This window comes from Crocodylus porosus, unplaced genomic scaffold (assembly GCF_001723895.1).
Source record: "Crocodylus porosus isolate Cpor-Errol unplaced genomic scaffold, CroPor_comp1, whole genome shotgun sequence".
NCBI classification, from domain to species: domain Eukaryota; kingdom Metazoa; phylum Chordata; order Crocodylia; family Crocodylidae; genus Crocodylus; species Crocodylus porosus.
Window position 1 is genome coordinate 3,160,881 of NW_017728935.1, and position 10,036 is coordinate 3,170,916.

General features: G+C 56.3%; 1 pseudogene; it reads right to left on the bottom strand.

Annotated features, from left to right (window-relative positions):
• Positions 1-849: 849 nt before the first annotated feature.
• LOC109317681 lies at positions 850-5,447 on the bottom strand (annotated as a pseudogene).
• Positions 5,448-10,036: the final 4,589 nt, after the last annotated feature.

Here is a 10,036-nt window from a genome sequence, read left to right on the forward strand (position 1 = left end):
TGGCTGCACTCCCCATGTCCCAGGGAACCCCGGCATCCCGGCTCCCTGCCCTCCCCGACTCCCCCAGGCATCCCCATTGCCACCCTCCAAGTCACATCCTCTCCTGTTACGCACCCTCCTCTGCCCCTATTCCCATGGCAGCCAGGCCCTCCGCTGTGTTCATCTTCCAGCAGATGCCGGGGGGTCCCAGCGCCTGGGTCCCCCCCGCTGTGGGTGGAGCACAGGGCAGCCAAACTGTTCCAGGTCATTTCTTCACATGCATGGAGCCCTGGGGGCGGAGCTAGCCTGGGTGATCATTGGAGGGGTGCTGTGACGTCATTGTGGGCACCCACCAACCCCTGCTCAGGTTTGTGGCCCCCACGAAAGTCTGCAGTGATGTCAGAGAGGGAATCCTGACAGTGCGTGGGGTCTGATGTCACTATGACTCTGCCAGAAGGAGTCAAGGCCCAGCACCCTGTCACATCAGCTGGGCCCTGATGACATCACAGGGTACCAGAGGGGAATCCGGCCCACTTCAGAGCTTAAATTTCAGCACTAATGGGTGACATCACAGGTGGGGATTTCCCAGTGGGCAGCAAGGATGACATAATGGGCTGAGGAAGATGTAGAGCCACAGCGTGATGACATCATCAGCATGGTGGGTGCGGCAAAGGCCAGGTCCCAGTGACATCCAAAGCATGGCAGGTAAGGCTAGGGCCAGGCCCCGATGATGTCACTGCCTAGGCAGGCCTAGGCCCCAAAGACATCGCTGGCAGCTAAGAGTGACCAGGTCCAAACTTGCTGATGTCACCCGTAGGGTGGGCAGGGCCAGGTCCAGCCTCCAACGAGATCATGGCGGGGTGGGTGAGGCTAGTTCCCGGCCTCGCCAGGCTCCAGCCACAGGTGCTCAGGGGAGCCGGAGGGCAGCAGGAGGTGGCCGTCGAAGACAAAGTGCAGAGGTGCCACGTCCAGCCCGGCCGCCATGCAGTACTGCCCCCTCAGCCCAGGCAGTGGCGCCGTGTGTGTGGGGGGAGGCTCAGTGCCAGAGCCGGGCTCCCCCACTCTACAGATCCCAGGCTCTCGGCCCCCCTGCTCCCACCCGAGGACCCCTTCTCAGCATGGGGACACTGAGCGTGAGCTGGGAACCCAGGTCGCGACCCGCCACTGTCAGGCTGAGCTTGTCGGGGGGGGGCGCCTGCCCCACAGTGCCGCTGTCCTCTGTCGCGCTCCTCCACGCTCCCCTAATTGGGGGGGTAAGCCAAGTCTGCACAAGATGCACAGCTCAGCACCCCAACGCCCCACGCAGCAAACCCAGACGCCTGGGTCCCCGGTCCCCCTGCTCCAACCCCCACCAGAGAACCCAGGCATTTGGGCCCCCACTCCCTACAGGGAACCCAGGTGTCCGGGTGCTCATCGAGGATGTCGGCCACATCCAGGTCAAGGGCATGGGGGCTGACGCTGAGCTCCAGCAGGCAGCTGTGCCACAGCAGCGGGACATGGGTGTGCAGCACTCCTAGGAGCTGTGTCAGCTGCTCAGCCGCCCACCGCAGCGGCTGGATCTGCGGGGAGCGACACGCGTCAGGGAGGGGCAGGCGACCTGGACCCCCACCCCTGGGGGGCGTCCTATAGAGGCGGTGCAACGGGGACTCACCGGGCCAAGGGGAGGGCAGTGCAGTTGGGCACAGCGGCGCACCTTGAGGCACAATGCGGGCTGGCGGGCACCGGGGCAGGCAGCTCCAGGAGCACCACGTCTGCTTTGGGCTCTGTATGCAGGCTGCGCTGCCAACAGCACCGAGTTCAGGCCCTGCAGCTGCTGCTCCACCACCCTGTGGGGCCTCGGGCACAGTCAAGGGCAGGCTGGGGCGCCCCCACACAGCACTATCCCCCATGCCACCCCTCATTTCCCCCCCACCCCCAGCGCCCTGGCACAATGCTTTGAGGCACATGAGGCTATCAGCTGAAAGTGCTGATCGGACCCAGCCTGCTCAGACGTACTCTGTTAGCATGAGTGTGTCTAACTGCATTTATTATTGTTCTGCTGAAATAAGGGATGAGCTGAGTTCAAGGCACCTGAGGTGTCAGCCTGTCAATGCTGAATAACCCAGCCTGGCTGAGATGTGCTCTGTTAACCCTTGTGCTTATGTTTGATTGCATTTTATTGTTGCCCTGATCAACTGAGCTCAAGGCATATGAGGGTGTTAGCCTGTCAATGCTGAATAACCCGGCCTGACTCAGGTGTGCCCTGGTAGTCAAACACATACCTGCACATCCACACACAGATGGATTCGGTGGGTGGAGGAACCCAGCCCCATTGAACCTGAGTCCTGCAAGGTAGCTCCATTGGGGGTGAGGACTTGCAGAAGGGAGAGATACAGAAACACAAGTGACACAAGCAGCACATTGCTAGAATTACAGAGGCCCCAGAAATGTAAAAAAATGAGTACACCCCAAAGTGACAGGAAATCTGGTAACACTAGGCTGTGTTGGAGCTGGGTCTTAAACACCTCCAGGGATGGAGGCTCCACCACCTCTCTGGGTAACCTGTTCAAGCGCTTTGCTACCCTCCTGGTGAGAGAGTTTTTCCCAATATTCAACCTCAACTTTCCTTGCTGCAACTTAAGCCCATTGCTCCTTGTTCTGTCATCTGCCCCCGCTGAGATCGGTCCAGCTCCATCCTCTTTGCAGCCGCCCTGCAGGGAGTTGAAGGCTGCTATTCAACTCCCCCTTACGATTCTCCTCTCCAGACTCAGTAAGCCCACTTCCCTCAGCCTCTCCTCACAAGTCACATCCTCCAGCCCCCAAACCTCTGGTGACGCATAGGGGGTGCACGTGCACTCCTACAAAAAGGTGGTCGCTGCTGAGATCAACACTGGCCTCCGTTGACGCTGCCGGCGGCATCTATGACTGGTACCGACCCGTGGTTGGCACTCCACCCCCCCACACCAGTGGCGTCTGCGAGAGCTCCCGGCTTACTGCTGCCGCGCTCCTGCTGCCGCTGTGCCCCCCCCGCTGCCGGGGGCACGCTTCATTCCTGCCCCAAACCATTTTTTTTTTGCCCTCCACTGGACTCTCTCCAATTTGTCCACATCCTTTCTGTAGTGGGGGGCCCACAATTAGACGCCATACTCCAGATGTGGCCACACCAGTGCAGAATAGAGAGGAATAATCACTTTCCTGGACCTACTGGCACCACTCCTAGCAATGCAGCGCAATATGCTGTTAGCCTTCTTGGCAACAAGGGCACACTGCTGGCTCCTATTCAGCTTCTTGTCCACTGTCACCCCCAGGTCCTTTTCTGCATCCTGGTGAGGTGCATCCTCACATACAATAACAACCCATGTTTTCTCCAGTTAACAAGAAACTAGAAGCTTTCACTAACACAGCTTGGGAGGCCACGGGCTGAATTATTCAGTGCCAGACTGAAGCAAAAACAACCAGCCCTTCACTGGAATGAGTTAAACACAGTCCATAGGGCTGTGGAATCGGAGCTACCAAACGGCAAAGCAAAGGGTAGCTGTACAGGTGGCACCTCAAAGCCATTAAAAAGAGGGTTGACTCATTAACGCCTGTGGAGGGAAGAGCTCAGACAGGATCAGCCAAGAAGTCAAGGGACTCTCAGAACCGTTTGGTGGATGAACTGCAGGTGTCTGCACTTGGCACAGTTGAGCAGAAAGGGGCATCTAGGCAGAGAGAAGAGCTGGCACAGGGGTGGAGGCATCTAGGCTATAAATACAGGGGTTGAGACTTGCCCCTTCATAGCAGGCCGGGGGGTGCCCATCCTGTGTTGCTGACCACTGCCCAGGCGGCATCACGGAGCTGGGCTGGGGTCTGCACAGCCCCTGCAAGACCATAAACCTCTTGGAGCTTTCAGCACCCAACACAAGCACCAGTGCATCACACCCAGGCTCCGGGGGCTGCTGCAGGCATCGAGCTCTGAGAGCACCTGAACCTAGGCAGCCTGAATCCCACAAGCGACAGCAGTCAGGGAGCTGGCTGGGCACCCTCCCTTGCCACCCCCCGGCCTCAGTGCAACATCAGGGACCCTGACTTTGGATTCGGTAAGTGGCCGACTTCCCTTTGGTAGGATTGCAGCCTGGAACAGGACTCCAAGTTGGGCCATCCCCTCCAAATACATGCCCCCACAAGCTAAGGCAGGATGAACGTGCCAAACATACATGGCTGCCAACTCCGACTGAAGTATTCCAGGAGATCTTTTTCCCCAACATGATGTAATGTCAATAATTGTACTGTTCAACCCTTTCACAATATCTGTCTTTCAGTAGTCGCTGGGAGATCAAGGCCGCTCCAGTAGACTCCTGGCCAATCCAGGAGGGTTGGCAACTCTGCAAACATAAGATCCTAAGCCCTGTCATGGACTGGATCAGACCCCAGCTCCGTCTGGCCCAGTCTCCAGCGTCCACCTGGTGACAAAGAGCAGGGGCTGGAAGGACGTGTGACCGGCTCTGACCTCTCCCGTGTGCACTGGGGGCACAGGCTGTTGTGATTCAGAGGCCGTGCCCTACAGCTCCGGATACCCCTCTCCTCCAAGGATGTGTCCACTCCCTTGGTGAATCTGGCTGAACTCTCTGCTTCCCTGTCTGGGGCAACGAGTCCCACCCTTTAATCCCTGGCATTAATTTAAAACTGATGGCCTCCTAGTTCTGTCGTGGGACCCCTCGTTCTTGTCTGGTGAGGGACAGTAGATAACAAAACCCCATGGAGTCTCTCTTCCCCATTATGTTGTAAACCCGTGTCCCATGCCCCCTCTAGCATCTCTTTTCTAAACAGGCCTGGCCTCGTTAGTCTCTCCTCATCAGGAACCCCTTTAGGGTGCACATGAGTTGAACATGAGTGAAAGATGGGGAAGGCTGAGGTGGGAGAAAGTGTGATCAAAGGACCTACCCTGGAGATCTTTAAAAGGAGAGGGGATGCACACCCCCGGGACCCTCCGAGGGACAGGCTCCCCAGCAACCCCCAAGAGGCAGGGGATGACCTCCAGGGACCCCCCCCAAAAGACAGAGTCAGGGAAACCTCTCCCCTAAGAGACAGGGGGAAACACCCCCCAGTAGGCAGGCATGGTCAGGGGTGGGGGCAGGACCTCCCTGGGGGTCTGGGAGGAGCTCACCAGCCCGGCAGCACGGGGAAATCCTCCATAGACCCCCCCTGCTGCAGTCTGCGCCTTACTGCAGCTCTGGGAGGAGCTCACTGCCCTTCAATCAAGGCTGCTCAGGGGCGGCCTCATTACTTTAGGCATTAATTGGAGCCCGGGGCTCAAGCTCTGGGAGGAGCTTGGCTCAGTGGGGCTTGCTCCTGCCCCTGCCTGCTCAGGCACTAAGTGCCTCCCCGGCAACCTTTTGCAGACCTGGTTGTGGCTGCGGGAAGCCCTGCTGCAGCCTTGGTGGCAGGCTCAAGTTTGTGCAAAAGCCTCACCTGAGCCCTAGCTGGTGGTCGTACCTCCTTGTGGCCATGGGCCCAGCTCAGCTGTTGTGGCCTGAGCCTGGCCCAGCCTGGGCTCCCTGTCCCAGTGCAGCACCAAGCGCTGACAGAGCCAGGCAAGGGGTCAGGGTGAGCCCCGGGCACTCAGGCCTGCCCCGGCTGCACTGAGGCTGTGCTGGGGTGCCCATAGGGTCGGCCCAGCTTGGGGCGCTGGAAAGCAGAGGCTTAGCCCCAGGCAGTAGCAGGCGGTGCCCACCCTGCGGGCTAACAGGGCACACGGTCCCTCTGCCCCGTGCACACAGCCCCAGGGCTGGCACGGGGTACGCAGCCAGCTCAGCCCAGTGCAGGTCAGCCTGGGCTCGGCTCCGGGCCCCGCACCTTCACCCGGGTGGTGCAGCAGCCCAGGGGGGCTGCAGGCCTGGGGGCGCCCACCTTGTGCCTGCCCTGGGGATGCTGCAGCCTGGACCCACAGGGTGGGGGGTCATGCTGGGGCTGCCCTGTGTGGCCCATGGGAAGCAGCAGCGTGGGGCGCAAGAGTTGCCCCCAGGCTGGGGGGACGCAGCCTTGGCGGAGGGCAGGGAACCCTGGGCGGGGGCACCACAGCCCTAAAGCCTGGGCAGCGAAGGCAGAGCCCAGCCCTGGGGTGTGCTGGGCATGTCTGGGGGCAGATGCTAGGCCCACTGGAAAATCAGACGTCTTGTGTCTTGCTTTCAAGCTAAGGATCAGAGAAGAAGAGAGTTATTTCCTTGATGGTTGGGCAATCAACCCAATGTGCAGTGAGTCTATAATCATCCATCCCAGAAAGGCCCGTGCACATTATCCAGTGTCGTCCAGCCCAGCTGTTGTCTGAACGTACCCCAAGCAATGAGGCTATGAGGGAAGGAAGGAAATTCAACCCCTGAACAGATCTGGTATCAGCATACCCTGGATTGTAACCGGCTATAATCACATTTAGACCAGCTGCGTCTGCGGCTACGGTCTGAAACTCCAGGCAGAGTTGCATCAGTGCTGCATGCAGAGGGGCACAGCACCTCCCTGCTCCGTGCTGGGACAGCTTCAGGGTGACAGGCCGAATGCATTATTGGCAACTGAAGGTCACTTTCTAAGCGCCAGGGGTCAACAGTTCACATTATAAAGCTGAGAAAGATGGAGTTAATCAGCACCAACAAAACTGGCCCATCTTTTAACCACTGGAAGGGCAGCATCTTCCAGCCAAAGACGACTGGAGACAGCCGCTGACCTGGGCGGGTTTTCATGAAAGAATAACATACAGACAGCAGGAGGGAGCTGATGACTTGAGAACATCTGGAAGCCATTTCTGAATGAAATCCAGTCACACTAATGTACAGAATTAGCAAAGCAGCCAGACTGGTTTTGTCAGCGAGGTCTTTCCATTTGTTTAGGCAGAACAGAACATCAAGGGAGCTTTACAATAGCTGGGACTCTCTTTAGTATTCATAGATATGAGATGATAAAAGACAACGTACAGGGGACACGGGCTTCTCTTCAATATTAATAGCACCATAACACCAATGGCCTGCATCAGGATTAGTGCCCCTTTGTCTTGCCTTCTGCGTGCTCGCTGTCACAGACAGCTTCCTGCCCCGAGAGCTTATGATCCAAATAACCAAGGCAGACCACAGTAAGGTGGCAGCTCTCTTTTGACAGGGGGATCCCAGGCACAAGGAGACTAAGGCCCAGGTCCTGAATGTTTTTCAGCGGGAATGATCACAGAATTGACCTCAGCGGCTTAGTGAAGTCTGTTCAGAGCATCAGTTCCTCAACCCCCAGATCATTCTTCCTCCTCTGTTTCACCTTCATTTCTCCTGCTCTAATGTACTAACTGCATCTGCGCCCTTTGAAAAATCAATCGTTTTGCTTTTTTAAGTGGCTTCTCTTTTTTCATGCCTTTGATTTGAGGTCCTTGACTTGAGGTGACTTGGGTACGATTTTCAGAGGTGCCGGGCACCCGCGACTCCCAACGTGAGAGCAGAAAATAAGGCAGACTTCTTAACACTTACTCAGCTCATGGTAAAACCCAGATGGCTGGATCCTGCTTCTGAGGAAACTGAGGCACAGAAATGAAATTAGCGGTGGGTCACAAAATAATCGAGGCACGGAGAACCCCATGGGCCTGGCTCAGTTCTTTGTAACAATTCGGCTTCGGTTTAACCATTCAAGGGAAAAACTGCAAAAGTGCTTAAGTGGCTTGAGAACATTAAGCAACTTAAACCCTGAAACTTTAAACTGGGGTATCAGACTTGACTGTGCCCCCCGCCACCTCTTCCCCCAGGCTGGATCTGTATCGCAAGGCTCCATCGAGGCCGGATCCAGACCTGGCAGCAGGCTGAATAGTGGCAATGTAGGGGTTAAGGCAGTAGTCTCCCCTACCCAGTGCCCCAGTGGGGCTCTACACTTGGGAATTTGGGAAGCGATGCTGGATCTGGCCTGTGGGTTGTACCCTTGGCATCCTTATTTAGGCATCTTGGTACCTTTGAGGACCTGGGCCTTAGAAGTATAAATCACACTGAGCTATAATGAGGCTTTTGCTCTCAAGGCTTTGATTTTTAAAGTGTTTTTGGTGCTTAGCACCCACTAAAGTGGCTGGGGAAGTAGGTACCTAAATGGCTGTGAAGATTCAGAGCCAAGTTTCTTTGGAGAACGGGAACTTGGCACATATTGTGGGTCTCTCTCATCGTGGCAGGCACCACCGTCAAGTAACTACCAGCAAACGCAAGGCAAACGGATGAGTCCCAACCTGTTGTAGATTTGTTGTATTGCTGAAATCTCTCCCGAGATGCTCCTCTTTGTGGGAAACCTAACCCCCAGGACAAAGGAGGAACAAAGGGAAAGTTTTTCAGCCCTACTCGGAGAAGAGAACAAACAAACAGCAACATCTCAAAGACAGGAAGGAATCCAAATGCTTTAGCAAATGAAATCCAGACTCGTTCGGAGTCCAACAGCAGCAGCATCAAGCCCGTGTTAAGCACCAGCCAGGGAAAAAAGAAGAAGAGGTAAATGATGCAAAATGCTTTTGACAAGCACAGAGGGAAGAAAAGATGTTGAAGAAGATCTGCGACTAGTCACGGCCACGTGGAACCGAATGGAGGGAAAGACAGCACCCCGGTTGTCCCACTGCAAGAGCAAAACCCAGGTTTCTGCCACCCCAGCTAATGGAGAATTGCCACGAGGAGAACGGGGCTTGCGGTGGAGCCGCTCTGACTCCATCCAGCGGAGAGCAGCGGTGCCTGGGTGGACACGTGCGTGTACACAAGTGCGAGTGTGTGAACAACAGCTACACATATACACACACAAAAGCCAGTTCACTGCAGCATCAAAGAGCAGACCCACGAGTCAAACGAAACCAGTTCAAAAAAGAGCCGTCCCACCAACCTAGAACGGGGTATAAATATCAGTCACGAGGCCAAATTCTGGCCTTGCTTATAACCATGCTGGCCCATTTAAGTCTGTGTGGTTACGCCGTGTAATTGAGGACAGGATTTGGCTGCCTGCCCTGAACAAACAAGCACAGTGCTAGCTAATTACCAAACCCATCCAAACCTCAAAGGCAGCTGAACACACGCTCTCTGTCCCCTTCCGCTCCCAACAACACGCACGGCCTCGAGTCCCAGCCCTGCCTCGGGTGGGCCGTTCTGCGCCAGGATGGAGCTTCAGTGCACGTCAAAGTCCTCCTTTCTCAAATGATCCCAGCATTTCAGAGGCACCAAAATCAGTCTCTAGCAATGCAAAGTGATCAGCTACCTAAATACAAAGCGGGGTGAGGGGGGAGGAAACGCCGCTTCTGTAATACCCAAAGGCTCAGGAAAGGTTACCAGTAGCTGTGAACCCTACCCCCTTGCTGTTAGCCTGGGGATCGGGGGGGGGGGACACAAGGTGCCCCAACTATCTGTCAGGTCACTGCTGGTGAAAAGACCAGCGCAAGGAGTTTCCGCACAGCTCTCCACCCGCGTCGGGAGAGGGGTGGGTGCAGAAGCCGTCCATCAGTAGATCAGTGGGAGAGGTCATTGATTTTCCGGGGCTGCAGGTCGAAAGAGTCCTCCGGGGGTGCGGCGGGGGGATGTCCAGCCAAGCTGCTGCTGATGTTAACTTTTGTGGTGCTTTGTTTTTCGCTGTCTGCCCTGACTGCACTTTCTTGGGTGAAGATACCCCACTGGATTAGCCTTTCCAGCTTCCTTCTGTTCAGCTCAATCGCTCTTAAAATCCCTTTTTTCCCCCTCCCTAAGTCCCCCCCAGACTGGAGGGGTGCGGACCAGACTCTCTGGGCACTAGCTGACCAGCTGGTACAGAGAAGTGCTCAGATGCCTGCCTCTTCCCTCAGACCTCCGCCTTTCTGAGTCGTGCCCAGGGACGGTGCTGGGGTGGGGTCTGCGGCCTATGCACTGCCAAGCATGAGCTCCTGTGAGTTGGGCTGTTTGTGGCAGTGCCTAGAGCAATTCCCCGGCTGCTCTACACTCCGCCAGGACAGCGAATAAGTGTGAAGCAGCTGTTTTTCTGACGGCCCTCATTTCCCGAGCAGTTGAGAGTCTATTATTTCAGAAACAACTTAAGCCGTCCTGCTGCGTACAGAGGCCACGCTGTCTAGAAGAGAAGCGGGGTTAGA